The sequence below is a fragment of the Buteo buteo genome, chromosome 1 (genome assembly GCF_964188355.1).
Source record: "Buteo buteo chromosome 1, bButBut1.hap1.1, whole genome shotgun sequence".
NCBI lineage: Eukaryota > Metazoa > Chordata > Aves > Accipitriformes > Accipitridae > Buteo > Buteo buteo.
Genome location: NC_134171.1, coordinates 77,465,475 through 77,484,302, shown reverse-complemented (window position 1 = coordinate 77,484,302; position 18,828 = coordinate 77,465,475).

Below are 18,828 nucleotides of genomic sequence, written 5' to 3'. Positions count from 1 at the left end.
ACCTTTTTGAGTAAATGGTATGAAGAAGTGCAATTGTGTACAGAGGACAATATGAGAAAACCAGCTTTTTTTTGTCTTGTAGCTCATGAGTGATAGCAATAGGTTCTATGCTCAACTAATCCTTTATATTGTGTGTTCTATATTACTTTAAAGCTCTAAACAAGGAAATACTACCCATATTAATGAAATGCAATTTTCTTTTACAATAAACCTTTTCTGTATTACCCTCTCTTTTTTACTGGAAGTCAGTTGTAGTGAACAGATGGTGAGTGAGTCCACAATAAGGCTTTCATGACTATTGCATGAGTATTTTCTCTAATGTCTTAAATAAGTTCCAGTATAAATCCTCAAGGCAATGCATACATACACACACACACAAATATATATATAAACATACACATATAAATATATGTATAAATATATATATAAATCACATATCCATTATCAAGAAGTTTTTATAGAATGTAATGGGGATGAAGTCTGTAGAATTATGTAGAAATAATTGTAAACTATGCAAATAGTAATAACGTTGAGTATTTTTTTCTGTGATTTCTTTTAATTATTCTTTAGTATCTTACAATAGACTTTCAGTAACTTACTACATTCTATATGCTGTTCAACAAAAGAACAGGAAAAAAGTAATTTCTTCTTTGGTTTCTTTTTCAAACTTTTTTTTTAAAAGGGATAGCACTTTCTTATATAGATCTACTTTTTAATTCACCACTGCTATGACATAATGCCCTTTTTTACTAGCATATCTAGAACTGGTATTAAAATTAATATTTAAATATAGTCTGTAGCACTATTAAGGTTATAAATTTTAAGCAACAGAAGAGGCTGGAACTGTCATGACTATAGCTGAGCAAGTAATTGGAAATACTAGTCACAAATTATTGTTTCAATAGATTCTTGAGTGAGTCATTGTCCCAGCCCTACTTGTAATCATCCATGCAAATTCAATTTGTTTGCATGAACCCTGGAAAGTATCTACTTTTCAGACAAATCATTCATGTATACAGATCATTTCAGCTTCAGCTAAATTCATACTCCAGTTCAGGTATTTTCGTAGTTCCTTTCGGAGCTGCTGGTTCTCTGTTTTTAAGGCTTCAGATGCCACAATTGCACTCCACGACTTGGGAGACCAATCAAGAAACATGACGAATAAAGAAGGAGGACCCGTGAAAGCTCACAAACATCCCAGTTCAGTGCTGAAGCTGCTTCTGAGTTTCTCACCTCAGTGCTTCATCAGGCAGCTCCAGCCAGAGCTGTCCTGGGTTTAGAGCCCATTCACCCACTCGGAGCTGGAATTATCTTTGGACATTAGGATTCACATGGCTTAGACATTGCAGTGCTCATCAAACCAGTATTTAGATGTTTATGGGTGGGGAGCTCCTTGGAGAGTCCTGGCAGACGCCTGCCTTTTTAGATACGTAAATGTTAATAAATGTTTCTGCCTGCATTGCTACATCTGCTTTGAACTGGCACAGTTAGTGCTATGTTTTGAAATGACAGATAGTTATCATCCTTTTGGGGGCTGTATTTTCCAAGCCGTCTATTTAATGAAATGAAGAGCTACATCTTCATTTGCTGTAGTGTAGTATAGACACTGTGAAAGTAAAGAGAAGAGCTATACCACTTTCTGCAAGCACAAGCAAACATTGCTTCCCTGATGCCAAAAGGACTGCTTCTCCTTAACACAGGTTTTAAAACATCTGATATAAAATCACTACTGTGAAACTTATCTACTTTTTAAAGAATACCCTTTAAAATGTAGTACTTTGTTTCTGTTTGGAAAATTGCAAGGGATTTTCTTCAGGATGCAGCTTTATGACTGAAACACAAGTGTTGCATTAATGATACAAGCAGGGATAATTTTCAAGCAACCTATCTTTAAAACAATTCTACCATCTTTTGTGTTAATCTCGACGCATAAAACGTTTGGCTAAACCTGTCCTGCCCAAAAATCTGTGTTGGTTTTAACCTAAAAATACTTTATTGCTATTTTTCTAAGAGCAATTATTAATAGTGCAAGCTTCGATCCCCTTAAACAGACGTGCAGGAAGAAAGCATGAGTCAAAAGCTATTAAAAAGCAACATTTAAATTGTTTGAGCATGAAAAAGTTAGAGGCTCCCTGTTTTATTGACTGGTCTGTATTACAACTATGTACATTGATACGGTAAACCTGTTCACAAGCGTTGCAAAAGTGGCTGTTTGTTATTTATAGATTTTTGCTCCTACAAAGTCATTATTTTATGTTTTATTGAAGATGCTTTAGTTCAAAATTGTCTTATAAAACTCTATATTATGGACTCATAAAATAGTGGTAAAAACATTCTTCTCAATGTAACTTGATAAACTGTAAAAAGTTTTAAACTACAAGTAATTTTTAAGGTTTGGGGTGGGAGTCTTAGTGAAAAAATCCCACAGACATCTTTTATTTATGGGATTCTGCTAGAACATTCTCCTATATTTCCAGGACGTAAAGTACCCAAAGGCTAAGCAACACTGAAAATGTGCTGTACTGAACTATCCTAAACGCAGAAAGAGAATGTCTAATTCATTTGATAGACTTTTTCATTTATATTTTGAATAATTTTTTGTAAAAAATTATTTATTTATTTATTTTACCTCTTGCTCTTTTAAGGGAAGTGCAAAGATTTCTGGTAAATAGTGGTTTCAGGCATTTTCTTTTTCATGGCACATTTTGCTTGCAAACACACAGACCAGGGTTGGGACGGTGGCAGGGGTTTTTTATAATATATGACAGGATAGAAAGTTAGGAAGGTAGATAGCAATCCACCTGCATAAACAGTACTGTTGTACAAATATAGGGTACCAATGAAATGTCAGTTTGTTTATATTCGAGATTTACACAACTTAATATCTAAAAAACTGCTTTAGGTTTTAAAGAAAACTGTGCAAGTGATCTTCTGACCTGTGTTTGCAACATGTTCTTTTCAGCCTAAAAACTAGGCCGCCAAGCTAGTTTTAGGCAATGTCGTTTAAGTTTGTTCCTAAGCACAGGTTCATTCTTGCTAGACTTAGTAGGATTCCTGTATGCCTCTGCACATTTGTTATTTACTACAAAAAGCTGTAGACACCAGAGTAGAGGCAAGATGCTGATAATCAGTTACTGTTAGATACTGGTTTTCTGTTACAATAATTCATACTAAATTAATTTTAAGAATATTATTTTAATAATTTCAGGAAGATAATTCAATATATACCACAATTTGATATTCTCAAAGACACTCAATCTCTCTTTTCCTAGCTTATTACTTATTTTTGTTTCACGAAATAAATTATACTCCATCTTTGCCCAGATTTGGGGTTGTTTTTTGACCATGTAATACCACCTTTCTCTTTTTTTTGAAAAAAGACAAAAGACATTTCCTGCCAAAGGATTTTCCTTTTAATTTTTCTTTTTTCCACATAAAGCCTGTTCTTATAGATGTGGGAATTACTATCATGTTCACATCTGAATAGGGACATTGATGATGATAGTAATAACAAGACTAATGAGAGAAAGAATTACTACTGAGAGAGTATTTTAGATTTAAAGTATTGTTCAGATGTTGAACTAGTTTCATCTCTGGAATAACTTTTCCTTTTTCACTGTTATTACATCAGGGAACTTCATCCCTGATGCAATCCTTTTACGCCTTAGTTAATAAAGCTTCGCGGCTTTCCTTTTGTGTATCTACAGTAACTTCTCCTTCCTACAGATATAAATCATCTCCAACCTTATCTCCCCTTTTATTTATAAGTGCAGGAACACTTGTTTTGCAGTTTTGCAGTGTATTGTGGCTTTAAAGAAGCAAGTAGCAACGAAAACCTCCATTCCTGAACGTTAGAAATGAAGTTGTTCATATGAAGAACTTGCATCTTTTTTTCTTGTCTCTCGCATACCACTGGTATCTTAGGAACAGTGGATGGAGGGGAGACGAGGGGACAGACAAGGGAGTGTTTTAGAGTTTCATGTGCAACTTAAGACCTTCATAATGCCTGAGCAATTACAGTCTCTGAAAGGACCCCAGAGTTTGGCAGACCCATATCACCTTTACTGAAAGCAATGCACCCTTGTTGCAAAGAAGGCCAGCAGCTCCATGGGTTGAATTAGGCAGAACATATTGCCAGAGTTGCCAACAGGCCAAGGGTGGGTTGACCCTTCCCCTCTGCTCGGTCCTAGTGAGACAAATCGGGAGTGCTGGGTCCACTGCTGGGCTCCCCAGAGCAGGAGAAAGAAGGACATACTGGAGCAAGTCCCACGCAGGGCCACAGAGATGATGAAGGGACTGGAACACCTTCCCCATGAGAGACTGAGAGAGCTGGGACCGCTCAGCCTGGAGCAGAGAAGGCTCCGGGGATCTCATCAATGTGTATAAATACCCAATGGACTAAAGAAGACAGACCCAGATTCTTCTCGCTGGTGCCCAGTGACAGTTCAAGAGGCAATGGGCACAAACTGAAACACGGGAGGTTCCCTCTGAACGTAAGAAAAAACTTTTTTACTGTGAGGGTGATCAAACAGTGGCACAGGTTTTCCAGTGAGGTGGTAGGGTCTCCATCCTTGCATATATTCAAAACCCAACTCAACATGGTCCTGAGCAACCTGCTCTAGCTGACGTAGCTTGGACTAGACAATCTCCAGCAGTGCCTGTCAGCGTCAGCCACTCGTGATTCTGCCATTCTGTGAAAAAAAACCCACTGCCCAGGCCACAAACGTTTTGCAGAGATGCTCCCCCACCGTCACCGCCATTTGGCTTCACCAGTTCTTCTCAGCCCTGACAGGATGGAGCTGTCTCCAAGAGCAGGGGGAGGAAGCCTCTTTTCTTCCCTGATCACTGCTTCTTGGGCTGCTTCCCCTTGAAGATAACTAACCGAGGCCTTCATCCTGCAAATTCTTAGGCATGCGATAAACTATCACAGGAGATATTCCATTAAAGCGAGTAATGTTACTGATGTGGTTAGAGCTCAAACATATGCAAACGTGTCCGGAAGACAAGGTCTCTAAATAGCTTTTTCTTTGAGTTGTGTTGGTGTTTTTGATGGTAGGAACATTTGACCGCTGGAATGCAGAAATTACCATCTCATTTCACTGTTCAGCAGCCATAGGATGACGATAACACTATCACTCCAATGAATCCAGCACCATTTGAAGCTTCTGTAACTTCAGCTATTTGAAAGTTTGGGTTTCAGGTCAGCTGTAAATCTCCAGTCGAACAATCACCGTCAGGTGTTGAAGAAACAGGAGAAGGTTTCAAAGGCTTTCTAGTGCCAGGGCATCCGGCATACTGAAAGGAAAGGAGTACATAGAAAAGCTCTGGACTTCCTGCCATTATTTAAAAAAGCCCTTCAACTGTCAAGCGTGAAAGAAGTAAGCTATTGTAATAGCCAAAACTCTCACCTCCCAGGAGGAAGAAATATTTCAGAGCTTCATTACATCTCCAGATATACAATTAGCTGAGCCCCCACTAAAATAGCTGCCATTCTTAATTTTGTCCTTCGAAGCAGTCAAAGCTGAAAATTATGCCAATGTTTCTTTTCTTAAAAAAAAAGGGGGGGGGGGAAGTCTGAGTCCTTTCATCTATAAAGTCATTGATTTCTTCTTTCTGGTTATTAAAAAAAAAAGAGTCATGATTATAAAGCATTGTAATTTTAAGTTAAATACTTTGGGGCATTCATTATAGATGAGAGCAGCTATGATCATTGGATCCCTAAGCAGTGGCTGGAAGCAGTTAACCTATCCCACCTATTGCAGTGTTTCAGTACTTTCATGTACTTCAAACAGGAAGTGGATCTGATATTTCATGTATCTCATATATTCATTTTGACAGTTACTAAGATATACGATAAAGGAAGTAAAGTATAACTTAAGGAAATGCAGTAGAATGTCATTTTGGGAACAAGGAAGACTTACCCAACCACAGTAGTTTGCATGGTAGTAGCTCCTCTTAGGTACTACTCATATGTTTACAGTTTTCTATTTGATAGCGCAGAAAGCTAGACTGCAGGCTTTTCCAATACAGCATAAAAACTGCTGTATAAAAACTGCATATAAAAAAATAGCTATTGGGCACTAGCCAAGATCAGATAATAAATTATGGGCAAAACTAGATATAGTACCCAAATATGGTCCATTTTAGCTACTGGCACACAAAGTAAGGTTGGCTGGAGGCATGCAGAATTCCCCTTATTAGTCTGCTGAATAATTCTTTGTCTTGTGTGCCACTCTGGGCAACATTTAGAAGGAATAAAGACAGTGAAGTCAATATTTAGCCCATTTAGCTTTTTGTGTAGTTGGATATAAATATCTTATTATTGTGTCACTTTTTTCAGTTTCCATTGTTGTCATATCTGATCACTTTACATTGTGCAGAAGCTAAACTAAAAGGATGAAAGTCCTTTTTCTCTTCTTTTCATTAGCTTTTTTTAACCTAAAGATTTGCTCTTCACAGAAAACGAATAATGTGTAAGAATAGCCACGCCAATTATCAACACAAATACATCTTACAGAAGATTTATTTTTCCTGTACAGTTGCGAGCTCCAGCCAAATTTTTTGCATGAAAAAATGTGTCAATTTAAGTTCCAGAGCAAGAAAAAAATTACTGACTAGGTCCATCTTCTTCAGAGAGATCTCCTGTTGTAACAGATTTTTGGAAACAAAAAAGAGTGTGAAGCTGTAACAAAGTCAGTAAAGGCTATCTGAATATGAAAAAGTCATCAGTCATTATTTGATGATATAAATGATCCATCAGCTTTATCTTCAGTTGCTTTATCTGCAGTTGTCCAGCTTTCCTTCAGCCTCTTGCTGCTAACAATCCTGTGAATGTTTGGCATAAGTTTGAAACATTTTGTCGTTTTTTTTTTAAAGGAAGGCCCTCCACTGAAATTTTGATGTTTAATGGTTCATGGATTAGTCATATGTTAAATTGTGTCACCTATATTTAAGTGCAAATCCTAAATTAATTGGAAAAACTCCACAACAGTGCCTGATATTCTGCTGCTTAGCTGTGATGCTAGACTAATTCAAAAGCTTCTTTAAAAGAATTGTGGCATGCTTCCAAGAAAAAAAAAAAAAAAGAGTAAAAGAAAAGCAGCCTGCTAGCTGCATGATATTAAGAGTTAAGCCACTGTTAAAGAGAATTAAGATCATGGACTCCAGTTCTACAAACAATCACACACGTGTTTTACTTTAAACATGTCAGTAGTTCTATTGACTTCAGTAAGCCTCCTTGCATTGCTTAGAGGTACTGAAATATTATATACATGCCAGAGAGAAATTCTTACTGAGCTTTTTCCTTAAGTACAGGTCCTCCCATTTCTACTGATGCGCGTGCAACAAAATCTGGGCAATTAATGATGGGAGGCATTGCTAAAAATCCCCGCTGCCAGCTGAAAGCAGTGAACACCCACTCAAAAACTTAAACAGAAATTCTGTTATAGTAGATAGGAGCATCTGCTTTCAAAATGAGCTTTTCTGCCCAGAAGGCTCTAGAGCTGAGTAAAGAATATCCCAGCCTTTTCGTCCCACATACACTTTCTATTATTTATGATCCTAATTCATGGTGATGTTTCATGTTAATGCAAGTGTATTACTTTGTGTATAATAGATTCATAAATATTTGTATACACATTTATATATATTATAAATCTTATAGGTAGAGACATACATTTCCTTATGTTGAAATGGCACACACATGCTCTCCTCTTTTTTTTTCTCAAGGTAACACGAAAATATTGGGCAATTTAACTGACTGAAACAGTTTCAGTCATGTCTGATTGAATGGCTGCCCACCTCTTCGTGTGGAAATAAAAGCTTTTGTTAAAGTACAGATGAATTACTTCACTTAAACCCTGGGAAAAAAAATTGATTTTGGCTGTGCATTTGTTCATTAGATCCAGATGTACACTATTAACTGTCCATAGCTGGCTTTACTAATAAATCATGCCTGAAGGATTTCATTTTGCAAGATGGCAAGAAAAGAGTGCTCTTGTTTGTTTTGTTGTTGTTGTTGTTGTTGTTTTTTATCACAGTTGATTTATTTGTTTTGTTTTGTTTTGTTTTCTACTTAGGACCTCCTGGCAACAATAGTACAATATTCAGTTTTCAGAACAGAAGTGTACGTTGTACTGACAGTCACAGCTAAAAATGTCTACAGCTTACAGAACAGAATGTGCAGACCTTGTGGAAGGGAAAACTAAAAATAGACAAAACCAATTTCATAAATTGTTCAGCTGTTTTGTTAACACCTACCTGGTATCTGAGGGAAAAATGTACATAGCTGTACATATGTTCTTCAATGCACATGCAAAAGCAGTCATTTTCCAGACAGCTTGCAACTGCATGTAGTAGAAAATCCAAATGTCATCTCCTCCTCACTCTTATCGCCTATGCAAGAAGGGACAGAGGGAGCCCTTTCATAATTTTACATTTTTTCTAGCTGGATGATATATAAAGGGAATTCATCTATCCTGCTGTTCCACATAAATCCCAAACAGCATTAGCTATGTTGTCTGAGCCATCTGTCCATGGAAATACAGACTCATTTCTCTTTCTGAAAATGTTAAGGATGTAAGGAACGCTTATCTCCTGCAAAATGCTTAAGCAATGATTTCAAGGAATTTGCAGTCCTAGTGATAGCAGCAAGAGAGAAAGCTCGGCAACATCTTGCAGTATTGGATTTTATGTCAGTCTATGCACATTAATTGTAACCTATCTTGTCTTTTCAGTGATAAACATTTTCAGAGGATGGAGTGGATTTCTCATAGGACATACTATACAAAACCCCCCTTATATTTACAATGTTTTATACATGTATAGTAATATTACACATACATCATGTGGTTATACAGTGTATTTATTACCCCAGTTTATTAAATAAAACCTGCCAGTTGGGATGCTTAGAAGGTATTGGACAGAATTATTCCTACTTTGCAACAGACAACACTGTGATTTTTCCTAATAAACACAATTTTTATGGCAACCACCTGTGCTCTAGCTGAATTCTTTTCCAGAGCTAAAGTCATAATTTTAGTGAAACCTTCTTTTCCCCTGGAAACATACTTTTTTGAACCTTTTGTGACATATTTACAGCTTTGGTGGTGTTTATTTTCCTCCTTTTTTTGACTGTACAAACAGACTTAGTTTTTCACTCTCTTGCCTCTGTTATACTGGTACCAGCAATTAATAGACCACTTAATGAAATCTTAATGTATATGGAAGACCATGACTATGACAACAGTTTCTACTCCCCCCCATTTCTAAGCTCCCAACACCCCCCTGCACATGTTCTGCCTAAAGACCCCGGTAGTATGAAAATAGAATCCGAGCAAAGGTGCTTTAATTCCCATTTTCCTTTGTTGAAGGCCGTTATACTTTGACACAACTTCTTATTCTATAGCATTAAGGTAATCCTTACCAGCAGTGTTTGGCTGGCAGCGCAGGTAGGCGGTATTTCTGTCATGACGTAATGTGAAGCTTTGCTTCTGGAGCTCAAATTTGTCCTCACACTCATGTGTAAAATCTAAGCAGCATTAGCAATGCTGGAGATCTACACGTCCTGTGTAGATCCTGGCCGTCCTTGCTCGAATCAGCTGGCTTAACGCTTCCTCCAGCTGCCGTGCCATGCTTACACTGTAAAAAGCTGAAAGCTGCTGTCGCGTTGAGTGTTTCACGTATAGAACAGTTGAGGTTTGCCTGTTGGTGAGAAAGACTAGTTTTCAGTCACAATGGCTCGTGTTTCATGCTTTTTAATGAAAATCCATACCAAAGAGGATGGAGCTGCTTTAGATGTAATTTAGGAGCTTTGGGATGGCATAAATTATGGCAAATTCAAGTAGTCCAAAGAGCAAAGCTCTTACCCAGAATTGCCAAAGGACTGTATGCTCTGGCCTCACTCCTCTCCGTGCCTTTCCTGACAGTAGGACGATGTATATGCTAAGGAGAAAGGACTCTTCTGAAAGCAGCCTTACAAAAGTAGCCTCAAATCTCCTTCCCAGAGCGTCCTCTCATGACTTCTGCATTGTCTCTTTCACAAAGCCCATCACGCTGGGGATTAACAGGAGGCAAAGACTGCACACATGCAGCTATGAGAGCTGAGCGGGTTAGGCTACAAGTACAACTGGCAGAAAGGGAGCAGCAAGAACCCAGCCTGCCTTGTCATTAAAAAAAAAAAACAACAACCAAACCAACCTAAAACACTATATTGTAATCCAGGCTGTCCATGAAAGAATGAGCAGAGATGTAGGGGAAATTAAACATATTACAGAAAGGAGAATAGTCTGCTTTGCACAAGTTGGCTAAGGCTAGAGATATTAATGCAGTGATATTTTCTGATGGAAAATTCTTCTGTCTTATCTTTTCCAGAACTCTTTGATTAAAGCAGTAAAAAGAAATAAAAGTGAGTATGTTAACTTGCTGAAATCATTGGGAAAACAATTATTTTTCCTGAGAACAATAACCTACTCCTAGTGTGCATTTATATTTTAGGACTTCTTAACTATCATTCTAGAAATAACAGGTGTTGGCTATTGCAGCCTATGTCAAATACTCAGATAGGTATGAGCTCTTAACAGGTCCCCAGGTTGTTCAGGGAGCTTGGTTGATATATCAAGCAAAAGTAATTCGTTTCATTCTTTAGAAACAAAAACATTAGGCAGGTCAAAGAAAAGTAGGACTTGCTAGATATCATGTGTTTTATCTTTGCTGAGTTCTTTAGCTCTACTGTCCATGCACGGACAGTTGTGTTTGGCTGTCCTACTTCAAGCTGTAGTTTGGCCTCAACCTTGATTTCAGGGATTTTGTTCATGTCATTGTTCATCACCCTACTTTATGCAGCAAGGAAGCATATTTACAGCCTCCTGACCCTTTGCATTGTGTCTCTAAGTACAACATATAAATTTACGTGCATACCAGGAATCCCTGTGCATCTAGTGAAATCCACATGTAACTTTCTGTGCCCATATTCCATCATATTTTTACATGAACACATGGCTTTTATAACAGATCCTGCTCATAATTTGAGGCCCTCCTTTTTCTGTGATCCAGCCATGGGATGGATTTTTCATTAATAGGGCCCTAAGACTTTACACTTGACTTTGGAAAAAGAGCAGGCACTAGTGCCAAGTTTTGAAATCTGCGCTCATTATAATGCAGTCTGTTGTGTCACACACATTCAAAAATGTAATTCCAGGAGAAACCAGAGTCCAGATCCTCAAATGGGCCTCGGTGGGCAGGAGGCTTTACTGCGCATTTGACAGCAGCGGTCCTGGGCACGTTGCTGGGGATAATTGATGGCTCAAAGTTGATCTGTCAGTGCGCAAGAAGTGGAACTTGGGGGATTTCTTCACTCAAATGCACAGCGTGCTATGATGCATGCATGCTTTGGCAAAGTGCCTTAGTTTTAATCATTTAGCACGAAGAACTTCCTTTTTGTCTCGGGTTTCATTCAGCTGTCTTCTAGCTCCCTTTACTCTAACAGCCTCCTACCCATCAATGCCCTCCTACAGAAAGGCATGTTCCCATATCAGGAGTGCCCTTCCTTTTTATTTCAAATAGGCCTGCATGTCCTGTAATTCAAAGAAAGCAGGAAAATGGGGAATACTACCAAGTGACTATCACTGATACCTTGAATGGTCATTCCACCTTCCATCACAGGATCTTTGGACCTCCAGAGAAGCATCAATAAAGTCTATTATCAAGTGCATCATATTTTCATGAAACACCTGCGTTCATCTTTAATATTAAGTAGGTATTGATATACCTTTGTGGAAACCCTGTCATCTAGTTTTAGAATAAGAATCAGACAAATGTTCTTACACAGGAGACTTGAAATATGGAGAGTTAAGAAACAGACAGGGAATCTTTTGGCACAGCTGAGCTAATTTGTACCCAGGCTAGCCTACAGGTACCCTGCATTGCTGTTGGTTTGGTTTAACCTTTTTTATATAATTGAATAGAGTTAAATAGCTTATACATGGTGGATGTACCGCTGATCTTACAAGGATGGTCTGTTCAGTGCCTGAGACATGGGACACCATGAGATAAATAAACATGTTGATGACAAATTAGGAGGAAGGCCTATATCTCCTTTTAGGTACCTAATAAACATGTGGCTGGATTTTGTGTTGGAACTTGCCATCCTTCTCCAATTATTTTGTGAGAAAACCATTTAAAAAGCACTTTTCCTTTATATTTTGGAAAAGGGGTTGAACTGACAGGTCCCAAAGTTGAAATTAATTGGCAAATCATAAAAAGTGTGGGCATTACGCATTAAGGTTTTACTGCACCAACCTGTCAAGGCATTGAACGCTGCCCCAGAGGGACCATTCCTGGAACCGAGAGAGTCAACATCTTGGATCTCCTTGGAGATGGTAGAGTGCCAATCAGCGCTAATTGTGATGGTTTATTTCACGTACACTCCCTAACTGCCAGCCAGAAACAAGGCCAAAACCATTGACTTGTTTAAATCAACCTTTATTATCTGTTTATCATTATATGCATTTACAAGGTATGTATCACTGCAGCATCTGGACACACTTTGCAATTACATGGACCAGAACTGAATCCACTGGCACTGTTAATATTGTTAAGCATTTCTTATATTCCAGCATTGTTTCTATTGTCTTGTACACAGTCTGAAACCACTGGAAAGACAGACTTTGTCCCAGGGAGCTTAAAGGATAGACAAGCAAATTTTTCCAAATAGCACAAGGCATTATGGGGTTCAGTCCTGGCTTTTTTTCCTGACTTTTAGCATTAATAAAAGCACAGTTCAAACTAATGAATTTACTCTGTGAAGACCAAGGCCAAAAAAGACTCTGCCTTTGTGTAAGGTTGAGAATGGAACATTTCTTTTAATACTTACACGGCACTGATTCCCTGAAAGAAGACCGTATATCAGGTAACAGAAGTATCTCTCTGTAATGTATATTCTTTCAGAGAAGACAAACTCTGATACGCACAATTGATAAATATTTCGCTTTACCTCCAGGAACTGCAGTTTATGTTTGTGAGTAAAACTCCTGAGTTTCACATATTCTGAGAACTATGCAATTATACTGCTGTAGCCATGGCGTTACGGAGCTCTGAAATCAAATGTGCACTGTTCCTAGCTAGCTAGGATCTAATTTCATTATTTTATTGAAAACTTACATCAGGACTTGCATCAGTTTCTAGTATTTCCCAGTGAATATGGGGAATGCTCTACATAAAATATTTCAGAGTGTTGGTATGGCTGATGCAGGTTGTGAGTGCAGGCTGGGAAGGAAAAGCAAAGATGCTGTCCTGTGTGGTTGAAAGAGAAGTAAAAAAAGAAGTGAACGCCTGTCAGATTTAGGATTTCAAGGCTGAAGTCAGGCAGCAGTGATGAGGGAAGGTCTTTCTGAACATACTTTAAAACTTCTATTGAAGTGAACAAGCTTTATTAGCTTTTATTGTTTCATGGTGTGTGATGTCACTAGAAATCTTGGATAAGAGTATAAACTGATTCTTTTAAATTTTGAAAATAATTTTTTCCTTATGCATTAGCCATTTTTGACTGGATATCATCTTGGATTACACACATTTGGACATGTAACTAATTTTACACCCCTATACTTACATCCCAGTAAAGCACTTGTACATTGCAATTTTAGAGACTCACATACAGCAGGATCTCACTGCTAAGGTTCATTTGCTATCCTCAGAAAGCACTTAAATGTGTTCTCTTTAAGTATATCAGTATTTCTTACAATTCCCTTTAAGCCAAAACAAATAATATCTTTAGATTAAAAAGCAAAACAAAATTCAAACCTGCTGTGGTTTTCATTAACTTACAAGAATCTAAAATAAGGATAGTGGAATTAAGCCAATCCATAGGATGTGCTTTTGTCCTGTGAAATTTTCAGTTTATATCATGAATTGCAAATGGGAAGCTGACATTTGAGGCTGAAGCATGTTCTAATATTATCTTGTAACATCCTGAAAGAGAGAACTAGAAATAAAGAGGAAAAGACACAAATATCTGCAAAAAATGCTGTGTCCAGATTCCCAGGTCTCTGTTTACAATGAACAGAAAGTCTGAAAGGAGATGAGTTAAACCAGCCAGACTGAGACTCTGTAGATGATACCCAGCAGGGCTGGTGTGTCCACCATAGGTTAACTGTGCCCATGTGTACAAGGAATAAATAGACGTCAGCTCTTCTGAGCTCCGCATCTGGGCATCTCCCATTGCCAGTAAAGGCTTCTGGTGCAACTTGCATCGCATCAAAAAGCAGGTCCAAAATAGGTTCCACCACTGGCCTTTCAAGCTCTGAAGCTGCATTTCTTCTGAGTCTAGACTACTAGCTCGGATACTGGAGACGCATAGAAGTAAATCTGGCAGCCACTGTGCCCCAAGTCTCCTCTATCCTTTACGCTGGCCTGCATTGTAAAAGAAAGCTTAAAGTAGTGTAGCAATTTAAAAAGTCAGAGGCTTGGGGCTGGTTCTTCACTCTCAGGTGCAGAAGCAGCTCCCATTTGTCTCCTATTGAAAACAAATTCCTAAACATCTCTAGAAGTGTTTGGCGAGACACGGGTTATCTCACCCGTTGTAGTACTTGTTCGATACAGGGCTTGGGTTCTTGGCTTGCTTCTAAAAATGGTAACAAATAGCTGTGATTTGCCTTATTTTCATTGTCACTTTAATCACAAGAAATAATTTGTAAAGAGAGTGAAAAGGTTGCTCCTTTTCATATAGGTCTTTTCTCATGTCAAACATACAAATGGCTGAATTTCTTCAAACTCAGCTTAAAAAAAAAAGACGTACATCAGTTACATAAAATTGATGACCACAATAGAAAAAGTTATGTATGCTTAGGATAAGTCTTGTTATTAATGTCTACCTGAGAATAACAGGAAAAAAGTGAAATGGATGTCCGAGTCCAAGTTTTGTATCACGTAATATGAATAGATAGACAGACACACGGGTATACACACACACACAAACATATACATTTACAACTATACGAGACTTTCAAAAGCCCAGTTAAACAAGCATGATTCTGCATAACCTAGCAAAAAGTCTGGACACATTCTGCTTTCCAGAAACCCAGCTGACTCTGGTATTTTGTTAGTGGGAAGTGACTGCAAGTAGGGGATTTGAATAAATATTTATTTATGTACAATTATGTCATCTGCTGGATGCTCCATTATTTTTCTGGCAAAAGAACTGATTAAATGGAAAGAGTAAAATGCATGAATGAATGTATGACCTGTCACTGTTTTGTTTTTCTTACAGCAAAACAAGGCGGCAGTGGCACAGAAACCCTCACCCACACCATGTAAATGTCCCGCAGGGCCTTGGTCTTACCATTGCCAGCTGTATGTCCACCATCTTAATTTTTTTCCTCAAAACATTTCCTCAAAAATGGATTAAGCTGAAACAGCTCATTTTATATATATTTGTAAATACATATTATATTTTTTTGCTGTTGCAACCTTTCCTTATTAAATGTACTCTAAGAATTGGGGAAAATGTGTTGTTTATTAAAGCCATGTTTTGCTAATAACATTTTGCAAGAGTTCGGATTACACAGAGCCCTATTCTTTACTCCTTTTTAAGGAGGTGCTGTAATTTTGGAAAGCAACCTATGCCCCATTTGAAGCCTGGGTTGCTATGGCAAATTCACATTTCGGTTCAATCATGTTGTAAATAATAACATAAAATTGTGTGCAAATGGCTAGAGTGAAGGTTAAATAAGCCTCCCAAGTACTCTTAACTTGGGGCAAGATGCTTTTTTTCTGTCAAGCCTTACAATTCCTGTGGCTGTTTCCCGTACAGCCTCCGTGCATATCACATGCACTTTTAACTGCATTTTCGTACTCTTGGTTGTTCTGAACTTCTTGGCTCGTGGACAGTTTGTGGATAAGCCACAAAGGAAGATTCTTGGGCCTTGATAAAGATGAGTTTTATGAAGAGGTAGACTCCAGACACCGTCCAAACTAGCTGAATACTTTCAGATACTAATATCTCTTCTCCCCTGATACGTGACATAGATGAGTGCTGTGGGGTAGAAGCAAGCACCTGAAAACCCATCAGCTCCAGTAAAACCAGAGCTGCTAATAACACAGCCAGCCTGCTCCACCTCTTCCTGAATTTACCATTCAGGACAAGCACATTTCACTTGGTCCTGTCTTTGTCTTCCACAACTGAGACGAGACTTGCAGTGTTTAAAAAACAATTAGTAATAATGAGAGAGATCTCCAGGGACATTAGCTTATTTACTCTTCTTGTACCATAGGTCAGCTTGTTTGGTGTGCATATATTTTTTGTTTCTTTCTTCATCAAGATTTAGCACATATCAGGGCAAACAATGATGGTTTGCAGATAGTGTTGCATTCATCAAATAATGAAAAAATGTGTGTTATTGTATAGCAAATATAAATATACTCTGAAGAGGGAACAGAGAGTACTAATCGCTATTGCCCTGCCTGCAAGACGTCAGAGACGAGAAATTTAACTGTGAAAAAATGTGGGTCCCAGTCTCCAGTGCATTCACCCCTGTGGGCTTTTGTGCTCCTTCCATAAATGCGGTTATTTTATACTAAATGCGGTTATTTTATACTAGCAGCTCAAAGGTAGAAAAGGAGGAAATATTTTTATTTTTAAAACATAAAGGAATTAAGTTACCGACAGATTATAGGAATAAAACCAGCAAATCACACATCAGCAAAACCAATTCTAAGTTAGCAGAGAAATGAATTAGCTTATCTAATTTACTGATTTCCAAGGCAGAGATCACCTCATGCACTTCTGTGCAGCCAGAAGATTGAGACTGAAGGGCTTTTGTCAGGAGACAACGTGGGGAAAGACTAGGTTACATTCCTTGCTCCCTCTGCTTTTCTTTCTCTCTCGCTCTGTCTTTTTCTGTCTTTTGGGTTTCTAGTCCTGCAGGGACTCTTTCCTCAGTTGCTGGGCACAAGAGCATTCCCCGGGGGAAAGCCACGAGGGATAAGCAGGGCTCGACCTCCCACCTCCTCCCATCTGGCCCTATCATCTGAGTTGCCCTGTGATCCTGCTCCTTCAGACAGCTTTCCCAGGTGAAATAAATAAAGCTGATATTGGCCACAGAGCTGCAGAGACGGTGGTAGCCCAGATTTTCTGTCTTTTGGGAATGACAGTATTTTGAGACCTGTGTTGAAGGTGTGCTGGAATGAAACATTTTATTTAACTTTTATACATCTTGAATCATGTTTTTAAAGTTGCACTTCTGGAAGAATGAAATTTTAAATCAAAATTAAATTATCATTAGATTACCTTCCCACGGTTTTCATTTTCTCTCATATTTTACTCTGCCACTGCTAACCTGTATTAGCAAAGAAAAAAAAAAGATGTTTTTTCAAATAATTGTAATGATTTTAATGGTTTAAATTCATTCAAATAACTTTAAATCTGTGGCATGTGATTTAGAACACCATAACTTATAAAGTCACTCTTTTTTTTTTTAATTGAAGTGCTGTTACAATGCTACTTAATGCAAACTGAAATTTGAGTTGTTTCCAGCCCTTGTAATAGTTTAAATATGAAGAAAATACACAGAAATAAGAAAAACAATAATATAGTCAATCTTCACAGTACAGATGGCTCTTCAACCTGATTTTCCACCTGATTTTTTCTCAGAAAGTTCTGCAGCCCTTTTGGTGTTTGTTTTTCGGGAAACAAAGTCCTTTCCAATTACCAAACAACCCAGCACCAGTTATATTGGGGTGTTTCCCCATCAAAAATTACAAACTACTATTTCCCCTAGCCCTCCTGCCCCATACTTTTGACAACACCGATTTACATAAAGGGAGGAAAACTGTATCTGATCTGAGTATTGCCTCGAGAAAAGAGAATAAAATGTTGGGTCTTTGCCAGCTCTACTGTCTTGGAACAGCCCTTGCTATGAAAGCTCCCACCACTATTATTGCTATAAAAAAATTCTCTTCTTAACATTGTCAAGACCTTTTCTCAACTCTTACTGATTTCAGGCTGACTATCTTTTCTTTAGTAACAATGGTTTTTAAATCTCTGCAGGTTTGACCACCTGCAGAAGCTGCTAGCTGTTGAAGCTGGGAAAAATAACAACAAGTAGACTTTATTTCCCATTATTTAATTCCAAAAATCTTGCACATGTGCTTAATTTAAAGTATGTGTGTATTCTCACTGGAATCAATGGAAATACGCAGATGACTAAAGGTAAGCAGATGTGTAAGTCGTAGGATCTGGGTCTGAAATTAAGACAAGCTTCAACAAGTGCAAGCTGCAGCAGAAGGGGAAATGAAAGATGACAGAAGCAATAAACAGCAATAACATTGTGGAGCCAACCTAAGACACATGTATATCATGACCAACATCACACCATATTTCAAATTTTAAAAATAAATGTAAAAAAGAATTCCAAATCACAAATAATTTTCTTTTCTTAATGGGAGACACCTAGAGGCATAGGAGCTAAGTCTTGAGAATGGAGCCAAATGAGGAGAAAGTTTTTCAGGCTGTTGAAAGACAGCATTTCAAATAGCATGCTCACTACACAATATAGAAAAAAATAACTCAAGATGTTGCAGACGTGTATCTCTATAGTGAAGATGTTATGAAAGCAAAGAGCAATTGCTTGAGAGATGACAAAAAAAAATCAAGAAATTGTGAATTTGAATTTGTCTTTTGAAAGCGAGGACAAGAAGCAAGTTCTTCTTGTGCTGCAAACAATGAGCCAGTGGAAGGATTCAGTGAAGGGGTGGCCCTAACCGTAGAGGTAAGGAGGAAGATCATCTATGGCAGCTGTATTTGAATGAGCGTTAGACAAATCAAAGAAGAGAAGG